This window comes from Lissotriton vulgaris, chromosome 7 (assembly GCF_964263255.1).
Source record: "Lissotriton vulgaris chromosome 7, aLisVul1.2, whole genome shotgun sequence".
NCBI classification, from domain to species: domain Eukaryota; kingdom Metazoa; phylum Chordata; class Amphibia; order Caudata; family Salamandridae; genus Lissotriton; species Lissotriton vulgaris.
The window spans coordinates 1,774,627,077-1,774,650,777 of NC_141695.1; positions in this window are offsets into that span (position 1 = coordinate 1,774,627,077).

A 23,701-nucleotide genomic window follows, 5' to 3' on the forward strand; every position below is an offset into this window, starting at 1 on the left:
TCTTAAAATGGAGCACAGTTCCTCCGGGTTGAACTGAGTGCTTGAGTAGCGACCCTGGCATTTTCAGCCGCCTGCTCAGTAGGAAAAGCTATTGAGTTCGATGTTAAATTTACAACATGATTGGCAACCAGAGTGGTAGCTCCTGGCTTCCCAAAAGTGTGTGCCCTGCTAGATTCTTTGATGGCGGCCATTGGGTTTTGCTTTACAGTACTTGGGTCTTTCCTTTTTTTAGTGGGAGGTTCTGCCCCAGTTCCCCCCATGGCTTTCTTTCCCCTGGTTTTTACCAATACCGGGCTCTGTGGGCTACACTGCTCCTGGGAAGATCCTGGGGTGGAGGACAGAATCTCATTTTGTGCCAGGCTGGGCGATGTTCTATTGCAAGCAGATTCAGATTCATTACCTGGCAATGTTTGAGTTAACCGGGCTCTGGGCAGAGAGCAGCCCCGGGAGGATGCGGGGTCCAGCGAGAGCCTCCACTCTGTTACCTGGATTTCATGCATCAAAACAGATTCTGCTCTGTTTAAAAAAGCATCTAGTGTGCCCACCACCCCATCCCCAACCTTCCTTTTACTCATATTTAAATGCCCTCAGTGCCACACAAATAACAGGAAACACACTAGCCAATGAAAGAAAAACTAGGCAAGAATGGTGCTTTCAGTACAACGTAACAAATGTCAATAGCGTGGCCCAGCCCAACCTCCTCCGGCCTCTGACGGTCACAGACAGGCCCGCCCTTGGCCCAGCATTGGCCCAGGCACGCCTGCGCGCGTCCCGCGCTGCGGGAGGCCTCAGGTGTTTTTAAGCGCCTCCTGGCGCTGGGCTCTGACGCGTTGTGCTATGCCTGCAAGAGGATGCTGGGGGATGTAGTCCTCGTCCTCGACAGACACGATGGTGGCGGCCAGGAAAGTTTGTTTCATTCCCACCCTGGCCTGAAGCTGCAGAGGACCAGCAGGGCAGACAAATCTCAGGTACACCAGTGAAGGGCAACAAGAAAGAACGAGGGACGATAGTTACATATGTGTGATATACTTGTAAATTAAGTTTTCTCAAATCAGTACTATGTTTATAAGTGGTATGTTCTTAAAAAATAACACTAGTAATATTGGAAATAGGTTTTTGAACTCCCGTAAGGGTTCACAATGGTACAATGCGGCACGGCGGCGGAGTCGCAACTCCAGAAAGTTACAGAACCACATTGGGCACTTTTAGAAGAGAGTAATACAGGGTTAATATGTGTATCCATTAGAAAAGGTTTTACAATTTGAAAAAATGAAGGGAGTATTTTGATTTGTTACTTACATTCATTTCTGTTCGAAAATGAAAGGGAAAGTTTGCCGTTACTAGTTTTACCTCGTTCAGAGTGGTGCATCACATTTGTTGTGTGGGAAAAAAATAGTTTAGAAGTTTCTGATATTTTCATATTCTACAATAGTATTTCAGAGGTGAGTTAGAAATGTATTAGGTGTGTTGTGTAATAGTGCGTCAGTGTTTGTAATGACATTTCTAACTTGAGATGCACTATTTATAAAGCTTGGGAAGCACTAGGGAAATGTGGGGGTAGATTTACAATTCCCTTGCGCCTCTTTTACGCCGCCGTTGCGTCACTTTTGTAACGCTGCGTCACTTTTGTGATGCAGCGGCGGCGCAAAAGATGCGCCATGGTGAGGGTATTTAGAACGTGATGCATCTGGGAGATTTGTCACGTTGTAAAGCCCTGCGCCATAAGGAGGCGTTCCGGCACAGGGGGGGGCATTCCTGCGCAAGAACGCCTCCTAAAAGTGGCTGAGTGAAATCTACAAGATTTCACTCAGTCACTTTTAGGCCAATGCTGCGTCAAAACCATGCGCCTGCTTGAAGCAGGCGTAAGGCTTGACGCAGCATTGGACAGATAGGCCCCTCCAGAGCATTGCTGGAGCTGTGTCGCGCTTGCGACGCAACTCTAGCAATGCGCCACTTTTACAGCACAGATGCGTCACGCATCTGTGCCGTTTTTGCCCCATGGTGCGCCGCATTGTAAATGCGGCTCACCATGGGTGGCGGAGCTGCGGCGCACAATAACTGGCGCATCCCTGGGGATGCGCCAGTTATTGTAAATCTGCCCCGTGATATTTAAAATATGTTACCAAATGTAAGAACCTGGATTGCAGTCTGTATAAATGTAGTGAAATGAAGTTTGGAAATCGGTTGTGCATACTGATATGTGTGCTTCCTGAGTCTGCAATGAAAGTAATAGAGAAAACTGAGCTTTAAAACATGTTGACAGATGTATTAACCCTTTATCCGGGACCATATGAGTCTATGGGAGATATTCTCAAGAGGGGCGATACTCATCGCCAACCTAGGTTAACCCAAGTTTACATAATGCCGTGCATCGCAAGAAACAAATGATCTGTTAACGGCATATTCTCAACAATCCGTCAACAGGCAATAATTTCCCGATAATGCCTCAAATGTCCGCGTTAAAATTACTGGGACACCGATAAAAAAAGGAAACTCGAACGTGAAAAAAATGGCGATGGGCCCAACAGCGATAAAAATATCAGTGATAAGCAGCACCAGGCTTGCAATTCCCACGTCAGGCGGGCAGAGTGCAGCGTGCATATCCTTGATCACCTGTGAGAGGTAAGTGAGATTAGTGGAAATTGGTGGTAATGCATGCTGTGTTGTCAGACTTACAAGTTTAGTGGTGTGGGATTTGTGCGACTTTGGGATTCATGTTTACCAAGTATTGCTTCTGGCAAATGTGCGGGATCAATGTGTATTACGTAGCCTCACAGCTGCTCCTCCCCCTGAACCTATTTACTTGTGTGTGCGCTGCACGGTTGCCCTCTTGCACTCCTATGGCACACCATTGTCATGCCTGTCTGCGCATGTCCGCAAGCCTGACAACAACACTGTAATGTTGACCGTTGAAGGTGGGCTGCCATGTTAGTGTACGCCTACGGTAAGGATAGGGCTGACACAGATGTGGAGTTCAGGCCTGGCTGAACTTGTGCTGTCATTGAGGCTAGACCTTTGGCTTATGCTGTGTGAATGAAGATACACACACAACAGTTGGCATGTAAGACCCCGAGCGGTTGTGCTCCTTTATTTAACCATTTGGGCGAGTTCGCCCTCCGGGTGCATGCTACATTGACAGTGACCATCCTGACTCGTCAGAAACGGTCGCTCCTCTTCAAGCTGCCTCCCCGACCTAAGTGCGGTATTGTGACCTGCCTTGAGCTGCTCTGAGCTGCACCCGATTTTAATTATTAACTCCCACAGCGCCCGATTTTAACTATTTATTTACATAGCGCCCGATTTTAATTAATTATTTCCTGCCTTGAGCTGTTCTGAGCTGCACCCGATTTTAATCATTTACTCCCATAGCGCCCGATTTTAATTAATTATTTCCATAGCGCTCCACCACCTCAGTAGTTGTGCACTTTGTTTTGCAGCGTAGCGCTAGTCCCAATTGTACCAATTAGCATAATAACACAGCGCTAGCTTTCCATAGCGTGCTGTAACGCTGAGCTTTGTCTGCATTGCCTTGCGTTTCAATATTTTGATTGTTTGTGCCCATTTACAGTATCTTAGCGTGTCATTAATACTCTGTGCCCCTATCTCTGCATAGGATTTGGCAGACTGCCATCTTGTTTAGTTTCTTGTTGTTGTTTAGCCTTCCCTCCCCGGATATCCAACCCGCCTCCCGCCTCCCAGCTGCTCCGCCCTCACCCCTCCCCCTCCACTATCCATATATGACTGATGTCTCTACGTGCAGCGTTCACGCGCAGCGGTCGCGCCCCTTGCGCGCCGAAGGTGCACCAAAGGTAAGCCCGTCTACGCCCGTCCGCGCCTGGACCGCGCCCAGCGCCAGACCCCCTGGTCCCCGCCGCTCCCAACCCACAAGAGTCACATATGACGCCGCAACTCTCCTCGCCCTCAACCCCGGACGAGCACCACAATGCTGCGAAGTGCCCCAGGTCGTTCCCACGGACCTTTCGCCTGCCTCTCCTGCAAGTTCAACTGCTCCAGGACCCTCACCAAATCCAACCCCTCCACACACAGCTCTGCCTCTAACCGCCTGAAGTGCATCTTGCTCAACACCCGCTCGGTCCACAGACACGCAACGGAACTCTGGGACCTACTCGACACTGCGTCACCGGGCATCGCCTTCCTTACAGAAACATGGATGAACACAACATCTGCACCCGACATCGCCATAGCCATACCGGACGCTTGCAAGATCACCCGTAAAGACCGCACCAATCAAACAGGAGGAGGCATCGCCATCATCCACAAGAACACCATTAAAATCACGACCAGCTCCGAGGATAATCTTGCAACCGCCGAATACCTCCACTTTCAAATCCACACCGACCCTAGGACCACTCTTAGAAGCACCCTCATCTATAGGCCTCCAGGTACCCGCAGTCAATTCAGCGATGACATCACCGACTTCGTCTGCCCACATGCCCTCGCCTCCGAGAACTACATTCTTCTAGGAGAATTCAACTATCACCTTGAAAACAAACACGACAGCAACACCACCACCCTCCTGGATAACCTAGCCAATCTCGGACTCAAACAACTTGTTGACACCCCCACCCATGTTGCCGGACACACGCTCGACCCTATCTTCACCTCCAGCAAGCATATCTCCTTCGATCGCACCACAGCTCTCCATTGGACAGACCACAGCTGTGTTCACTTCAGCTACAAAACCACCAACCCACAACCGCCCACAACCTATTCCTTGGAGAAACTGAAACAAAATCACCTCCGACCAACTCCTCACATCACTCAACCAAAACCCTCCCACCCTCTCCTTGGACCCAAACCAAGCGGCCACCAATCTCAAGCAATGGATCACCCACAGTGCTGACGAATTAGCACCCCTGAAAAACACCAGATCAAATCAGACTGCAAAAAGGCTCCCTGGTTCAATGATGACCTTAAAAAATCCAAGAAGCTATGCCGCACCCTGGAGAAAACATGGAGAAAAAACCCAACCACCGACAACATGTCCATCCTCAAGGCTGCCACCCGCAAACACCACCAACTGATTCGATCCGCTAAGAAATCAGCATTCAAGGATCGTCTTGACAACAACAATCACAACAGCAAGGAACTTTTCAACATTGTCAAAGAATTCACCAACCCCACCGCAGTATCTAACGACATCACTCCCTCCCAAGACCTCTGCAATGCGCTATCCTCCTTCTTCTACAACAAAATTGCCGACATCCACAACAGCTTCGAGAATACTCCCAGCTTCCAACCCCCCCACCCCCTCAGATCCTACTCCGCCAACTAACAACCTCACCGCATGGAACCCAATCACCACTGAAGACACCATCCGCCTAATGAACTCCATCCACTCTGGCTCGCCAACCGACCCCTGCCCCCACCACATCTTCAACAAAGCGAACTCCATCATTGCACCCCATCTCCGTGATGTCATCAACTGCTCGTTCAACTCTGCCACCTTTCCAGAAAGCTGGAAACACGCCGAACTCAGCGCCCTTCTGAAGAAACCCACAGCAGACCCCTCTGAACTTAAAAACTACCGAGCCATATCCCTCCTCCCATTCCCGGCCAAAGTCATCGAGAAAGCCGTCAACAACCAGCTCGCCGCCTTCCTTGAATCCAACAACTCCCTCGATCCATCTCAATCCGGATTCCGAGCCAAACACAGCACCGAAACCGCCCTCATTGCAGCAACAGACAACATCCGAACCCTACTGGACAACGGTGAAACTGTGGCCCTCATTCTACTCGACCTCTCCGCCGCTTTCGACACAGTCTGCCACAGCACCCTTATACAACGCCTCAGCAGCATCGGCATAAAAGGAAAAGCCTTGGACTGGATCACCTCATTCCTCGCTGGGAGAACTCAGAGAGTCCGACTTCCCCCATTCACCTCAGAGGCCACCGAAGTCATCTGCGGAGTACCACAAGGATCCAGTGGCGGTTTTACCGTGGGGGCGTTTGGGCGCCGCCCCCCCTGTTTTCTCGCCGTGAGAGAAGAAGGCAGAAACAAATGGTAGTTATTTATTTATAACTACCATTTGTTTCTGCCTGCCCTTCTCGCATGGCGAGAAATCAGTCAGCAAACTTCCTCGAGCTCGAGCCTCAGGGTAGGGGGGAGTGGCTTGGGGGAGAGGCTTGCCCACTGTTGTGAATACGGACTGTTTGGACAGCCTGAGAGGCTGTCCAAACAGACAGTATTAGCAACAGTGGGCAAGCCGCTCCCCCAAGCCTCCTCCCACTCTCCGTTCTGCAGCATGCAGACCAAGAGGAATGACGTATTTAGGGCAGCCGGCCGAACCAATCAGCGCCGGCTGCCATGGAGGGGAGGGAGGCTGCCTGCAGCCTTCAGTGACGACGAGGCATTCAAAAAAATCCAGGATGGCGCGCGGGAGTCTGCAGTCTCGGCCCTCGGGACAGGACTCGAGTCGAGAGCCAGAGCGGGAAGCCAAGCCAAGGTAAGTTTTTTTTACATTTATTTTATTATTTTATTATTACGAGGCTGTCTGTTATTATTGTCCAGCCACCGCCAATTTTACGCCCCGCCTATTTCAAATGTCACCAGCCGCGACTGCAAGGATCTTCACTCAGTCCCACCCTCTTCAACGTCTACATGAGCCCACTCGCATCTATCGCGCGTCAACACAACCTCAACATCATCTCCTACGCTGACGACACCCAGCTGATCCTCTCCCTAACCAAAGACCCTAACACCGCCAAAACCAATCTTCATGAAGGCATGAAAGAAGTAGCCGAATGGATGAAACATAGCCGCCTAAAACTCAACTCAGACAAAACGGAGGTGCTCATCCTAGGATCTTCCCCCTCTGCCTGGGACGACTCTTGGTGGCCTTCCGCTCTGGGCACAGCACCCACACCCACAGACCATGCACGTAACCTTGGCTTCATCCTAGACTCCTCTCTCTCGATGTCCAGACAAGTCAACGCAGTCTCATCATCCTGCTTCAACGTACTTCGCATTCTCAAAAAGATCTTCCGTTGGATCCCCCTCGAGACAAGAAAGACTGTCACCCACGCCCTGGTCACGAGTCGACTGGACTATGGCAACACACTGTACGCCAGAATCATAGCAAAATTACAGAAAAAACTCCAACGCATCCAAAACGCATCAGCGAGACTCATATTAGACATCCCTCGCCAAGATCACATCACCGGACACCTAAAAGACCTCCACTGGCTTCCCGTCAGCAAAAGAATTACATTCCGCCTTCTCACCCACGCACACAAAGCCCTCTACAATCTAGGACCCGAATGCCTCAACACTCGACTGTCCTTCTACAAACCCACCCGCCAACTAAGATCGTCCAACCAAGCCCTCGCGCCGTCCCGCGCATCCGAAAATCCACCATGGGTGGCAGATCCTTCTCCTTCCTTGCTGCCAAGACCTGGAACTCACTCCCCACTCACCTCCGCCTTACTCAGAACCACAGCTCCTTCAGAAAAGAACTTAAAACCTGGCTATTCGACAAATAATGAACCCCCTACCCAAACGCCTTGAGACCCTCTGGGTGAGCAGTGCGCTATACAAATACCCGAACTTGAACTTGAACATTGCAACATTGTCCATTAAGGGCTGGGTGGCGTCAACAGTACAACCGAGACACACGCCGTAGTTACTTTTGTGGCCATCCCGGAAGTGAACCACGCCCAGAGCCCAGGGCTATTTATTCACCCTCCTATGCTGGACTTGTGTATGCCGGCCCAGCTTACTTCGCTTATGCTTACATGGGGAGACGACATAGTTACATGTCAACGGTCTTCCCAATTGCCTGAGGTAACACGGTTGCGTCCACTGTCCACTACACTACAAACACCAGCAGTATATGTCCACATGGACATGTCTGTGCTCTGCATACTCAAGACTGTCCAGCACATCACGCCACACTTGGCATTGTGTACACTGGGCAAAGTGCAATTTGTACACAAGATCCGCCTACAAGCTTCTTGTCCAGTGAGGCTTTGATCTTTATTACTCAGAGATTGAGGTGGTCGATAAGACAAGCAGACGGCTTTGAATATTTTAAAAGTGATCTATATTCACAAACGTCTGATTCCTCCCGGCCCATCCTGAGTTTACAGAACATAACTGTTTCCAGCAGACATGATCAAGAAGCCTAATAATCCATCATGAGACATTACGGTTTCAAATTATAGATGTACATGGCATCCTGATGAAGGCTTCAGCCGAAACGCCCGTAGGAATTATTGTATAGAAAAGCCATGCCTTAAATCATTTTGTTGTTCTGATTTCCAGTAGCATTTTTGCAGTTAGTATATGATTTAGTGAATGTTTAATGAACTTTAGCATAGAAAACAATAGGATTGCATCATTTGGAATGAAATAATTGGAGCAACTATTCTTGTTAACAATTTTGCAATGATTGACACTGGAGTTATTGCTATTTTACATGTAATTCAATATGACTAACTTGTAAAATATCATATAAAATAATAATAAATATATATTTTTGTAAATAAATGGTACAGGTATGTAATTTTTGTGTATGCTCTTCAGGTCCGATAAGATGTTTCCAGGTTCCTAAATTGTTTTTGATCTCAAATTGTTGATACACCCTGATTTAGGAACTACCATTAGGGGTACCACTTTTTATACAAACCTTGGTCTCCAGCTGTTCCTGTGCAGTGTGGGGGAAGGGAAGGTTCTGGGGTATCAAGCTGATGATGGCATCCAGGACAGGTGTGAGGAACTTTGATAAGGCTGGCTGTGAGGCTCCTCTGGCAGTTGTTGGTTGGAAGGTACCAGAGACTGCCCTCCTGGCTACTTCCGAATATCTCCGGACGATCTTAGATTCCAGTCAAAGTGCTGCGCTGATTCTCCTTGATCTCAGCGCAGCCTTTGACACGGTATCCCACGACATCCTTCTTAATCGTCTGGAGATGGTTGGAGTTTGCGGCCTTGCTCTGACATGGTTCTGCTCCTTCCTAAAGGACAGATCCATCCGGGTGTCAGCCCCCCCATATTTATCCAAACCTCATCCCACTGCACAGGGAGTCCCTCAGGGATCGGCTCTGAGCCCCTCCCTCTTCAACCTTTACGTGTAGCCACCTGCAGTAGTGGCCAAAGAGTGGGGCCTGACGCTGGTGTCGTACGCCGATGACACCCAGCTGGCCATCACTCTCATGGAAGGCCCTTCCATCCTGGCCTCTAGATTCAGGGATGCTCTGGCGGCAGTGGCCCAATGGATGACGGATAACTACTTACAGATCAACGCGGGAAAAACGGAAGTGCTGCTCCTTGGTAAAAACACTAGCCACTGGAATGAGCACTGGTGGCCTTCATCCTTGGGCCCCATTCCTCCCCCCAAGTCCCTAGTAAAAAATCTGGGAGTCTGGATGGATGCAACACTTAGCTTTCAAACGCACACCAAGAAAGTGGCTGCCACATGTGTTGGTTTGCTGAGGAGTCTCAGCCCTATTCTTGGTTTTTTCGATGCTAAAGTCCGCCAACTTATCATCCAAGCGACAATCCTCTCTTGCTTAGACTACGCCAATGTTCTCCTCCTAGGCGCCAACAAAGGAGAAATAGCACGACTGCAACGCGTGCAAAACGCTGCGGCAAGAGCATTAGTTGGCCTTCCCCGCAGTTGCTCGGTTAGAGCCACTATTCGCAAACTGCACTGGCTACCCGTCAACTCCAGAATCCACTTCAAAGCCCTTATCATGACCTTCAAAATCCTCAAACTGGGAAGCCCTACCCTTCTACAATCTCTCCTCACTCCTTATGTTCCTCGACGCGATCTGCGATCCTCAAGCCAGTTCCTACTGAACGTTCCCCGCACTAAGCTATGCCGCATGGGCGGACGCTCCTTTAGGGTGTTGGGAGCCAAGCTTTGGAATGCTCTACCTCTTAATATCCGCTCCCTAGACAGCCTTCCCATGTTCCGAAAGGCTATTAAGACTCACCTATTTCCCTCTGTTTAGTCCACCTTTTTCCCTCGCTTCCTAGCTCAGGCTAGGGTCTGTGGTTCTACTTAACGCCGGGACGCCTCTTCGCTGGGGCAGCTGTTTGCGCTTTACCAAAACCTTAGAATAGAATAGAATAGAATAGAATGTAGGAGAGTGGGGTCTGCAATCCTATGGTCACCCCCGATTTTTGCTTTTTGCTTCACTGGTTTACGACTTTCCCTGGCTGTGGGCCTGCTAATCAGCCCCTCAGCCTAGCTGTTCTCTCTCTAAATTGACATCCATGTACCTTAGGTGCATTTACCAATTGGTATTGGGTCACTCTTGTAAGTCCTTGTACAGTGTGCCATAGGTACCCAGGGCGTGGAGAAGTGTGGCTCAGGGGTTAGAGGCGGCAGACCCGGAAGCTGAGATCGGCCCTGGACCAGGGTTCAATTCCCCACCTCGGCGGGTCTTGGGCTAAAAAATTCCACGGACTCGATAATTCTCGCTCTGGTGCCTTCTCGACTCACGGGTTCACACTCTGCGACTGTGGGCAATAGCTTGCTTAATCTCCACAACTGCCCCTCGCGGCGGGATGCCTGGCTTTCACCTTGTGGATGCCCTGCCGGGGTTATCTCACAGGGGAATACCAGGACGGGTTCCCTAAGCAAGCGCTTAGATACCGACCTCGGTCAGTGATTTGCGCTATATAAATACATGTACATTTACATAAGTGAACCCAAGGCCTACCAGGGGCTGCAGCATGTTTTATGCCACCCCTGGCTGGCCATCCAAATCTGACACAACTGGCTGATCAATCAGCTGGGGCAAGGTGGTGTAATCACCATTTGCTTTAGATATAGTATACCTATATCTAAACCTAAAATGGACACATATACTCGTATAAGTCACTCCTATGGCAGGCCTTAACAATCCTGGAGGCAGAGTGCTTGGAATTATGTGAGATAGTGCTCTAGCATGAGCTGAGCCTGTCTGCAGCTTTCAGAACGAAGTCCTTTAGCTGTTTCCATGATAACGCTATACCATATACTCTTAAGTGCATTATAATCCTCGCGGTTATTGCTAACTCTGGCATAGCATTATCAAAACATGTCGAGTAAGGTGTCAGATGAATTGGAATACTACCCCCTCGCCAATTCAGGCGACGGGGGTAGCATTCCACCCTTTTAGAGGGACACAACATGTATGTAACTGTTAAAGTTAACTCGAGCCTCAGCATCACAAAATAGATGCTGCCACCACAGACACAAGTCTGACCTCCTGCTGCTGGAAGTCCTTCCAGCAAGGGAGGCCTGGACAAAGGGTTTCCTGCCTTAGGAGGTGCTAGCACCACCCCAGACAGGATTTTGTGTATTGGGTAGGACAGGCCTGAAAAGAATGAGACATGCCTGGGGCACACAAGGTGCCCTGTGCATACACCGGTTCAAACCAGTTGCTCGGGCACTCCAGCCCCAGCTCTGGCGCGAGGCCGGACAAAGGATAGGGGAGTAACCACCCCCCTTCCTGGTCCCACCCACAGGAGGGACCTAGTCGCAGTACAGCCCCCTTTAGGAGAACAAAGGTAGGAGCTGGTCCCATTCCAAATTAGAATATCCTGACTTGAAACTCTACAAGAAGAAACTCTTGACTTCGACGTTCTGCTCCACAGAAGACTGAAGAAATCTCCCTTGTGGGCAACAAGTGTCCACCCTGCACAAGCAGGCACCATCAAGCATTCCAGCGGTTCACTTTGTCGTCTTCCCTGGTGGATCCAGACTTCAGAGCCCGACGAGACCCGGACTCCCAGACCTCTCTGATCTCTACCTACATCTGCAGCACAGCTGAGATCTGTGGGTGCGACGAGCCACGTGAGACCGGCCATCTTGGAGAAACTGCACTTCGCTTCCAGCACGACTTCAGAGACATCCTCAATGAAGTGCTTTAGGGATTGAGAAGCCCCAGCCAAGAGCAGCTCCTGCACAGAAGATCAGCCCTCCAGCATCCACGAGATCTGCTTGGGGCCCTTTTGCTTGATTGCTGCTCAATGCGTTGTCTGGTCACTTGCCGGCTGGCTAGTGGCCTCCTAGATGACGATCCTTGAAATCTACACTGCTTGTCTGGTTGCTCCAGACTGGCCCTTGCTTCCTTCCAAAAGAGAAGTACCCCGGACCCTCCTGGTCCGCACCAGACGCCTTTTCCACTCACCGCGTGGGTTGCCTTTGCCAAGGCCTGTTGACGCCGAATCTGGAACCAACACCGCCGACAGCGAGAGCCTGCGTGGGACAGCTTGTGCCTCCATCCTGGTCATCGAAGAGACCGCCTGGTCCACGTGGCTGCAGAGTCAAACGTCCACTCTTCACCTGATCCCGATGATGACATCTGGTTCCTTCCTGGTTCCACTCCAGTCACTGGCTAATGACTTTGAACATTGTCCCCTCTGCTTTCAGGTATCCATCTTCCTCGATCCTCCCTTGGATCGCACCGGACATCTTCCTTCTGGCCGCCTGCAGCATCTTTCCTTCCAGGCTCCATAGACTTCAACGCGGAAACCCGACACACTTTGACACCTATGCACCCGCAGCCCGTGGGTGAGGTAACAAGAGCATTTCGGTGCTCAAGGGTAGATTGACTCTCCTAGTGTCCAGATTTCCAGTCGTTTTAGTCCTAGCTAGTCGGTACTGTCTAATACTTACCTTTTCGTAATTTGTACTGTCCATTGACTTTGTTACGCATCCCGCGTGTGAGTTCACACTCTGCACCCGCGTCCCATGGGCCTCTTATTACTTACCTCAGGTTAGGATAGTGTAGTCCCAGCGAACCTACAGCCTCCTGACAGCTCCATTCCTTCTATCGATTTCCTTATACCATTTACTTAGTATATGGTTTGTCGTGCCCCTAGGGCACCATTGTAATTTGTGCAACTTAAATGTATTTTTCCTAAGAGATTGTCATGTGCTTAGCCCTCTGACCTCATAAAGAGTTCAGAGGTGTATGTTAGTTAATAAATATCTTGTTTATTTTCATAACTACCTGTGTGGTGTCCTTTCATTTGGTATTCAAGGGATTATATGTGGTAAAACAGCTGGCTTCACATGCCAAAAGAGTTTAGCCTAAGACTGCTTTGTCCATGCTACCATTAGGATAGCTGGTCTATAAGGTTGACTTACAACCAATCACCATAAGGGTTGTTTGGACTGATACAAGGTGATCACTAGAATTAGTGAGCATCATATATCAGGCAAACTTCTCACATTGTTGTGCAGCGTTGGGCTTGCTGTTGTTTTTACCAAATATAATCTTGAGATATCATTTGAAAGATCACATAAGGTACCATAGGTACATATAACAAGCTTAGAAATACTCTGAGTTCTACTGAACCAGCTGTTGTAGTGGAAAGGGAGTAGCACACCCTGAATACAACTCTTAGCAAGGGATCAGTAGGTAAACCCATAGTGTAGGTAAGTGCACCACTTACACCTCACTACAAAGCATGTCTATCACAGGAGAGAACGCAGTGGCTCCCTCTGTGAGTAGTGACCCTCCACAGGTCCTTTCCAGTGTAAAAGCATAACATTTATTAATAGGGACAAGAAGAAGGGCACATACAAGGTTTCAAAAGAAAGTGGCTTTATTGCCAATAAATCTGCAGCTAAGACAATTTGCAGGAGTGCAAAGTGATCTGGTGTTACAGAAAGAAATCAGTCTTTATATACGTTCACAGACTCTTGGCATGTTATTAATTAACTATTACATCATGGTGTGACCATGCTAGAATTAGGTCCACGTGTACATTACAGTATCAAGGTGCATTTCAGAAATATGTCTACGTTCACATTTTACATTATTTGCGACGCATCTGACCATGCAGCTACAGGTTAATCTTTAAACCACCACCTCCTGACTTTCAGCCTTGCCTTGGCCGGTTATCTTGAAATGTCAATGTGCAATGTTGATCTACTATCAGCAGAGGCCCGTGTTTTCTGCTTTCCCACACAAATGACGCACTTGCTATCTGTGCTGAGCAAACACTTTGCCTCTTCACTTAACCGGGCAAGGGCAGGCCAAACTTGTCACGTCCTAGGTCAGCGAGCGATTCCTAGAAAGGGCTCGCTGAACTGACTGAACTGGCTCTGTACATAGGTGAAAAGCTAGTGAATCATTAAACAACTTGGAGCTACAGCAGAATGGGCACGTACATGTTCACTTGCCTTTCTTTCCTGGTTTCAGCTGAATTTCAGACAACTTAATTTAACCCTCTGTGTACCAGCTGTGCACCATGGAGCAACATTTCATTATGACTAGTGGGCTCATTTTGATTGCAAGCAGGTTAAAGACAGAAATTAATATAAACTACGGTTCAATTTAATATTTTCATTCAACAAAGGGCCAACTAATTTTTAATCTTTTACAAATCGACCCTTTGAACCTCAGTTTAAAATAATTTCATCACGCAGCATACCACAATTTAATAATTATATTGTTCATTCTTATCATTGTCAGAAATGTCTATGTTCATTAACTCAGTAGTGACTGTTTGCATCAGCATTCTTTCTTTTTCCTTTAATTTCCTCACTTGGCATTTTGTCAGCTGTCCCAATAGTTGACAGCACATTGGCAGGCAATTAATTAATAGACAACAGCCTATTATTAGTAGGAAAATTGTTATGAACACCATTCCTATCTTCCAACCCCATGCGCTCAACCAACTCCAAAGTGAACCTCCTATATCCCATGTACCAGAATCCTGATGTGCTTCTACACCTATATGATGCAATCTCTTTATTGCTTCCCTGACAGTAACAGAGGAGTCCGGGACATAGGTGCAACAGGACGCCCCTATAATTGCACAGACTCCTCCCCTTTCTGCTAGCATCATGTCGAGAATCATTCTATTTTGTAACAAAACTAATCTCACAGCTTGAAGCTGTACTGTAATATTTTCAAGTATACTTGTTGTTTCATTTATTGTTGCTTCTAGTAGCCTGGATAATCTACGTATATCCCTGGAGTTGATAGCTGGACCAATCCATGATATCACTCCCTTAAATATGTCACCCGCTATCTGTGATGCTGTATCTCTTTGATCCACACTTCTCCTGCCTCGCCGTGGTGAATGTCTTTGCATGTCCCTTCGTACTTCTTTTGTGTCTTTTATTGCTATAGCAGGTAATACAAAACCTAGGTGACAACAACCACCCCAATTTGTTGGAAGCCATGTATAAGCCTTCTCTCCACAAATGAAATAAATTGAGTCACCTACGTAGAGTGGAATGCTAATATTTCCGGCCGTCATTTCAAATGTCATGTTACAATTTGTACTATTGCCCACCTGATAGGTCACATTACTCTTAATACATATACTCCCTATTGCGTTGTGTTTTCTTAATTTTAACTTCAAAAATGGTATATTCTTATTTGCCTCTTTTGATGGGCCTGCTATCCTAATGCTTGTATTCTTATTTGGAAAGAGCGGAGTAAAGATGTCAGACAGGGGAAATGTTGCATTTTGTTCTATCACTTCCGTGCAGTTCCCTAGTGTCAGAATATCTGCCATATATTTGTTATATAATGTTCCTGCAGGTGGGGCCATAGTTGTCCCTGCACCAGCAGTACTTTTCTTTAAATTCTGCAAAACAGCTATCAGTTCTATTTTTACTATTGTTATGTAAATGGCATAACAGGATGCTGCAAAAGGCAGTGGGACTTGAACCAGGGGCAAACTTTGGTCTACAGAAGCTGGGAACTGCAAACATATCCAGCAATCTCCCCTTGTTAATATCTTATTGGTATGATGCAACAAAGTCACAAAGGAATTGTGGTGCATATCTTCTCTGTGAGCTATTTCTTCAGGTGACAAAGTGTATGCAGGTATTGTAGCAGGTGTTGTTGGTGTTGGGATCCACTTTTCCATGGGATAGAACACATCTAATAGATATACAGTAATTAATGCTAATAATAACAGACAGAATATCACCCCAGATATGCACATTTTAGACTTGTACCATTTTTTCTTCATTTTTAGAGCTGTATTTTCCCTATCCATACCTATCTAATCTTATACTTTCTTTAATTGGATGTAGTGCTATTGATGACACTGTGTTGTAAATTATCACTATGAATCTTTACTATAATATAAGCTAAACACACAAAAAGCATAAACACATATAAGGTGAGGCTGTAGTAAAGAATATATTGTGAACAGCTATTCGTTAATATTTCAGATGGTCTCTGAGTATTTTTTGGTACTTCTCTCCTCCCAAAGATATGCATGTAATTCTTGTAAGACACAACCCTTTGATCATGAATATCAATTGTTAGTGCAGCCACATTTACTTTTACAGGAGTGTCCACTATACCTCACCCCAAATGTATCTTTCTGAAGCTGGCTGTCCTGATGATCTAGAAAAAGTCCTTTGCTGGCTGCTGCAGCAGCACGGGTGCTCGCAGTGACAGAAGGACCCGCAAATTCCTTCTGGATCAGTTCAAGTCCTTTGCTGGTTGCTGCAGCAGCACGGGTGCTCGCAGTGACAGAAGGACCCGCAAATACCTTCTGGATCAGTTCATCTACTAATTGCTGCAGTGGCACGGGCACTATGCAGTTACAGGAGGACTCGCAAATACCTCCTGGATCAGTTCATCTACTCAACGTTGTACTGGCCCACTTTTTACTAAGAACTTCCCTGATGAATTGTTGTAGTCTCTTCCTGTTATGCAGACAGGCTGTTATTCCTGGTGGTAGTGTGCAATATCAGTCAGAAAGTACTCTATTCAAGGCTTCTTGTAATGCTATACTATTTAAATCTCGCATTAGTTGGTAATCTAGCTGATTAAATACTTCCTCAAGGTAACTGAGTGCGTCTTCGTTGTCTTCTTCACTGCTATTCTCAAAGTCAAAAATTGTTGTCAAAATATCTGTTAGGATAATATCTAATAGTAGTACTTCATCTATTTCCTGCAGAAGATCAGGTACCAGAATTACTGACATTTCATCTCCTTCTTCTTTGTAGACCTCAAATTGTACCTTTTTTCTTCTTTGATCAGTTCTGGTGTTGGCATGTGCTGCTGACCTGGGTCTTGGCTGGATGCAGTCTCAGGAGGTGCCCTCTTGACGTGGCTGGCGTGAATCCAAGATTTGTTGTTGGTGAACTTCACTGCTGTCTTTGTGGCGAGCAGTACCTGCTGCGGTCCCTTCCAGCGAGCTTGGAGACAGTTGGACCTCTGGAATGCTTTGATGAGCACCCAGTCACGGGGCTTGAACTTGTGCCCCTCGACCTGCAGCGGCTCTGGAAGGGCTCCCTTCACGTGCTGGTTGATAGAAGCAAGAGTATGTGTGAGTGACATGCAGTAATCATTCAACAGTTCATTCGTCATCATAGGCAGAGCATTTTTGTCTGGAACTCCCCAAGCTACTATTGGCAACCCAGTGACTATTTCGTGTGCACTGAGTTTGATCTTGGCATCTGGTGTGCTCCTCATGCTCATTAGGGCAATAGGTAAGGCATCCATCCAGGTCAATTTTGTGTCAGCACATATTTTTGCTATCTTGGCCTTAAGCACGCCATTTTTTCTTTCCACTGCACCAGCGGCCTCTGGATGATAGGCGCAGTGAAGCTTCTGCTGTATTCCCAAGGCTTTGCATGTCAGCTTTATTAGTTCATTACAGAAGTGACTGCCATTGTCTGAAAATATTGTTTTTGGGACCCCAAAACGTGGGATCAGCTCCTTTATCAGGCACTTGGCTGTTGAGATGGCATCATTGTGTTTCACCGGATATCCCTCTATCCATTTTGAATACATGCACACCACCACCAGGATATACCTATACTTATTTGTAGGGGGCATCTCCACATAGTCTATTTGCAGGGCTTCAAATGGCATTGTTGGTTTCTGAAAGTGGCCTTTGGGTACTGGAGCAGTCTTACCCACATTGTACTGTGCACATACCATACATGTTTGACATATCTCCTGTGCTATTTTTCTTATGTTCTTGTTCACCCAGAATTTGTCCATGCAATTTACAATCGCATCCCTGCATATATGTGCCGGGCCATGCATGGCCAAACACATAGAGTAGACCATCCTGTCTGGTAACATATATTTATCCTTGGCGTCATTCATCCAACATCCTTGAACAAATGACCCGTCCTTTGACCAACCCATCTGTTCTTCTGCTGTTGCTCCTTGTTGCATTAGTCTTATACCTTCACTTGTTAGATCTAGTGACTTCACTTCATCAGGTAATTCTTGGACCGTTCGTACTAGTGCTGAATTATTTCTTGCTGTCTGTTTTGCTGTTATGTCAGCAAATGCATTTCCCTGGCCTACCTTGTCTGTAACTTTCTTGTGAGCGCTGCATTTAACTATGGCCAATTTCTTTGGGAGTGCCAGGGAGTTAAGTAATTTGGTGATAAGCACTCCGTGCTGTATCTTTGTGCCTTGTGAGGTAATGAAACCTCTTTCCTTCCAGAGTCTTCCATAGGAATGTGCCACATTAAAGGCATATTGGCTGTCTGTATATATGTTAACACACCTTCCTTCAGATAATTCACAAGCTCGTGTGAGTGCCACAAGTTCTGCTGCTTGTGCAGACAACTCAGGTATCTTACAGGACTCAACTACAGTTTTATTTGTTACAACTGCATAGGCTGCTGATGTATTTCCATCCTCTGTTCTAAGGCAGGAACCATCCACCCACAATTCTCCTTCTGCATCTGCATAGGGTATATCTGTCATGTCAATTCTCCCTTTTGTTTGCTCCTCAGTTAACAAAATGCAATCATGGTTTGAGTCCACTAGATCATCAGTGGGAATAGGTAACAGAGTGGCAGGGTTAAGCACATTGCATTTGTAAAGTGTCGCATGTGCTGCAAATAAACAGATCTCATACTGCGTGAGCCTGGCATTTGTGAGGTGCTGCGTACGTGTCTTATTCAGTATCAGCTCTACGGCATGTGGAACATAGACATCAACTTCATGTCCTATTATTATGCTTTCTGCACGTTGTAGTGCTAAGGCGGTTGCTGCAACAGAACGTATACAGGAAGGTAAAGCCTTGGCTACAGTATCCAAGGTGGCAGAGAAATATGCGCATGGTCTTTTGTGGTCACCAAACTGCTGGCATAGAACCCCAAGAGCACTCCCGTCAGACTCATGAACATAGAGTTGGAAAGACTTAGAATAGTCTGGTAGGCCTAAAGCAGGAGCAGAGCAGAGAGCTTGCCGAATGGCAAGGAAGCTTTGTTCATGTTCTGGCAACCACTGAAGGGGTTCGGGCGTGTCCTTGTGGGTCAGGGCCAATAAGGGTTTTGAAATCAAGGAGAATTTAGCAATCCAATGTCGACAATAACTGGCCATGCCTAAAAAGGCTCGCACCTGTTTTTGGGTGCGTGGCACTGGTGTCTGTAGAATCAATTTAATGCGCTTATCATCCAATCTTCTCTGCCCTTTCGACAGGATGTGTCCTAGGTAGGATACTTCCTGTTGAACAAATTGTATCTTTTCTGGTGAAACTTTGTGACCACGTTCAGCTAAGAAATTTAACAAATTAATGGTGTCAGTTGTACATTGTGCCTCAGAGATGCTACCAAGCAGCAGGTCGTCTATATATTGAATTAGCACAGAGTTAGGTGATAAATTGAATGTGTCTAGTTCTCTCTTTAAGGCCTGGTTGTAAATGCTCGGGCTTTCTGTGAACCCTTGAGGGACCCTACAGAAGCAGAAAGTTCTCCCGCCTATAGAGAATGAAAAGAGGTACATGCTACCCTCATATACTGGAATTGAGAAGAAGGCATTCTTCAAATCCACTACAGAAAAATATGCCATTTCTGGTGACAGTGTTGACAATATTGATACTACATTTGGGACAACCGGGAACTGTGGCACCACTATTTTATTAATTTCTCTTAGATCAACTATGAATCTGTAGCTTTTTTCATTAGTATTTCCATCGCTCTTTTTTAAGACCGGAAGAATAGGGCTGTTACAAGGACTGCCTGATATTTCTTTAACAATCCCTTCTTTTAGTAAGTCAGCTATTATATCCTGCAATCCCTTTAGACCCTCTGGGGCTATTTTGTACTGTGGTATTCTTGGTAATTTTACATTCTGTTTGACTGTAATAGTGACAGGTGTGATGTTCATTTTCCCTGTGTCATTTTTGTGTTTTGCCCATATCCTTTAATCTATTTGATCCATTATTTGTGCGGCAATATTTTGTATTCCTATTGATAGGAAACAGTTGCCCATCTCCTCTGTCATTGGTCCATCTACTTCCAAGAAAACTCCGTCTGCAGTGCACTTAATAGTGGCATTCATCTTTTTTAGCAAGTCCAATCCCAACAAATTAAATGCACATCTGTCTGATATAAGGAATGAATGCGTGTCCTGAATTGGGCCTATACTGTATTTCAAGGGTGCTGAAATTGGGCTTGTTACAAGTATGTTGGTGAATCCCACTGACTTATTTATTTTTCCCGAGAGAGGAACATCTGGAAACTTTTTCTTGGTCAAGGAGGAATTGGTGGCCCCTGTATCTATTAGTAATTCCACAGGTGTACCTTCAATCTTACCCCTCACATATGGTCCAGTGGGATCTACAGGGATTACCATCCTCTGTATTAACTCTCTCGGGCCTCCCTATGGTGCTTAATCGTCCCATTCCCCTTGGGGCCCTTCCTGATATATTCCATCATAAGGGTGATGCACCTGCATTTTTGGTATTTGTTCATTATCAAAGAAATTTGTGTTGGGGGGATACTCTGTAGGGCCATGTTGTGAGTCACGTCCTTGCTGTTGATATCCAGCTCTTCCCATGCTCCTTCCCCGGCCTCTTGATCTTCCCATCCCACCCCCTCTTTGTGACTGCTTGACGGGGTGTGGGCATTGAGCTCTCCAGTGATCATGACCCCCACAATTAAAGCATCCTTCAATCAATCAATCAATCAAAGACATTTATAGAGCGCACTACCTACCCGTAGGGTCTCAAGGCGCTTGGGGGGGGGGGGGTGCCGTTACTGCTCGAACAGCCAGGTCTTGAGCTTCTTCCTGAAGGAGAGGTGGTCTTGGGTCAGGCGCAGGTCGGCCGGGAGGGAGTTCCAGGTCTTGGCGGCCAGGTAGGAGAAGGACCTTCCTCCTGTAGTGGCTCTACGGATGCGTGGGACGGCGGCGAGGGCGTGGCTGGCAGATCGGAGGTGGCGTTTGGGAGCGTAGAAGTTGATTCGGTTGTTGAGGTAGCTCGGGCCTTGGTCGTGTAGGGCTTTGTGTGCGTGGGTGAGGAGCCGGAAGGTGATTCTTTTGTTGACGGGGAGCCAGTGCAGGTCTCTCAGGTGTCCGGAGATGTGGCTGTTCCGTGGGATGTCGAGGATGAGTCTGGCTGAGGCGTTCTGGATCCGCTGGAGTCTCTTCTGGAGCTTGGCGGTGGTTCCGGCGTAGAGTGCGTTGCCGTAGTCCAGTCGGCTGGTGACGAGGGCCTGGGTGACGGTCTTCCTGGTCTCCGTGGGGATCCACCAGAAGATCTTCCGAAGCATGCGCAGGATGTTGAAGCACGACGAGGAGACGGCGTTGACTTGCCTGGTCATGGAGAGGGAGGAGTCCAGGATGAAGCCCAGGTTGCGTGCGTGGTTCGTCGGTTTGGGTGCGGTGCCCAGGGCGGGGGGCCACCAGGAGTCGTCCCAGGCGGAGGGCGAGGAGCCCAGGATGAGGACCTCCGTCTTGTCTGAGTTCAGTTTCAGGCGGCTCGTCGTCATCCACTCGGCTACCTCTTTCATCCCTTCGTGCAGGTTGGCTCTGGCGGCGGCGGGGTCGTTGGTCAGGGAGAGGATCAGCTGGGTGTCGTCGGCGTAGGAGATTATGTTGAGGTTGTGTTGGCGTGCGATGGCCGCGAGGGGGCTCATGTAGACGTTGAAGAGTGTAGGGCTCAGCGAGGATCCTTGAGGGACGCCGCAGATGACTTCGGTGGCCTCTGACTTGTACGGTGGTAGGCGGACTCTCTGTGTTCTTCCGTCGAGGAAGGAGACGATCCATTCCAGTGCCTTCTCCTGGATTCCGACGTTGCTGAGGCGCTGCACTAGGGTGCGGTGGCAGACCGTGTCGAAAGCCGCGGAGAGGTCTAGGAGGATGAGGGCCGCTGTTTCTCCGTTGTCCATCAGGGCTCGGATGTCGTCGGTGGCGGCGATGAGGGCGGTCTCGGTGCTGTGGTTGGCACGGAATCCGGACTGCGATGGGTCGAGGGATCCATTCGTCTCGAGGAAGGCGGCCAGCTGTTTGTTGACGGTCTTCTCGATGACTTTGGCTGGAAACGGGAGTAGAGAGATGGGGCGGTAATTCTTGAGTTCGGTGGGGTCTGCCGTAGGTTTCTTGAGTAGAGCGCTGAGTTCGGCGTGCTTCCAGCTCTCGGGGAAGGTGGCGGTGTCGAATGAGGTGTTGATAATGTCCCGCAGGTGGGGTGCGATGACAGCGTCGGCTTTGTTGAAGACGTGGTGAGGGCAGGGGTCGGTCGGAGATCCGGAGTGGACGGAGTTCATCATGCGGATGGTGTCTACGGTGTTGACCGGAGTCCAGGCGCGGAGGGTGGTGGTGGGCGGCGTTGCTGCGGTCGTGGCGTGCGTCAGTTGAGTGCTGAAGCTGTTGTGTATCTCCGCGATCTTGTTGTGGAAGTAGGAGGCGAGGGAGTTGCAGAGGTCTTGCGATGGGGTGATGTCGTTGTTTCCGGCGTTGGGGTTGGAGAGCTCTTTCACGATGTTGAAGAGTTCCTTGCAGTTGTGTGCGTTGTTGTCCAGTCGGTTCTTGAAAGCCGTTTTCTTGGCGGTGCGGATCAGTTGGTGGTGTTTCCGGGTGGCGAGCTTGAGGGTGGTCCTGTTGTCCGGTGTGGGTTCCTTTCTCCAGGCTTTCTCGAGGGCTCGGCAGTTCTTCTTGGAGCTCTTGAGTTCGTCGGTGAACCATGGGGCTCTCTTACTGCCGGGTCTGCTGGGCGGGATCCTCAGAGGGGCGAGTTCGTCTGCGCATTTGCTGATCCACTTCGAGAGGTTGTCGGCGGCCTGGCTGGGGTTCGCTGAGCTGGCCGGAGGGTGCTGGCTCAGGGAAGCGGCGAGCTGGTCGGCTGTGATCTTGTTCCAGCTTCTTCGGGCAACCTGTTGCTGGTGGTGGTGGATCGTCGTTCTTCTGAAGGTGAAGTGGATGCATCTTTGGTCCGTCCAGTGGAGTTCTGTGGCGTGGCTGAAGGTGATGTCTTTGCTGGAAGAGAAGATGGCGTCGAGTGTGTGTCCGGCGAGGTGGGTGGGGGTGGACACCAGCTGCTTGAGTCCAAGGTTGGCGAGGTTGTCGAGCAGGGTGCTGGTGTTGCGGTTGTTGTTGTTCTTCAGGTGGAAGTTGAAGTCCCCCAGGAGGATGTAGTCAGCGGAGGGGAGGGCATGCGGGCTGACGAAGTCGGCGATGTCCTCGCTGAATTGAGTGCGTGGTCCCGGAGGTCGGTAGATCAGGGTGCCTCTGAGGGTGGTCTTCGGGTCGGTGTGGATCTGGAAATGCAGGTGTTTGGCGGAGGGTGGGGTGTTGTCGGTGCTGGTCGTGATGCGGATGGTGTTCCTGTGGATGATGGCAATGCCTCCTCCCACCTGGTTGGCGTTGCGGTCCCTCCGGGTGATCTTGTAGCCTTCTGGGATGGCGATGGCGATGTCGGGCGCTGAGGAGGCGTTCATTCAGGTCTCCGTGATGAAGGCAACGTCAGGGGCTGTGGTGTCGAGGAGGTTCCAGAGTTCGATGGCGTGTCTGT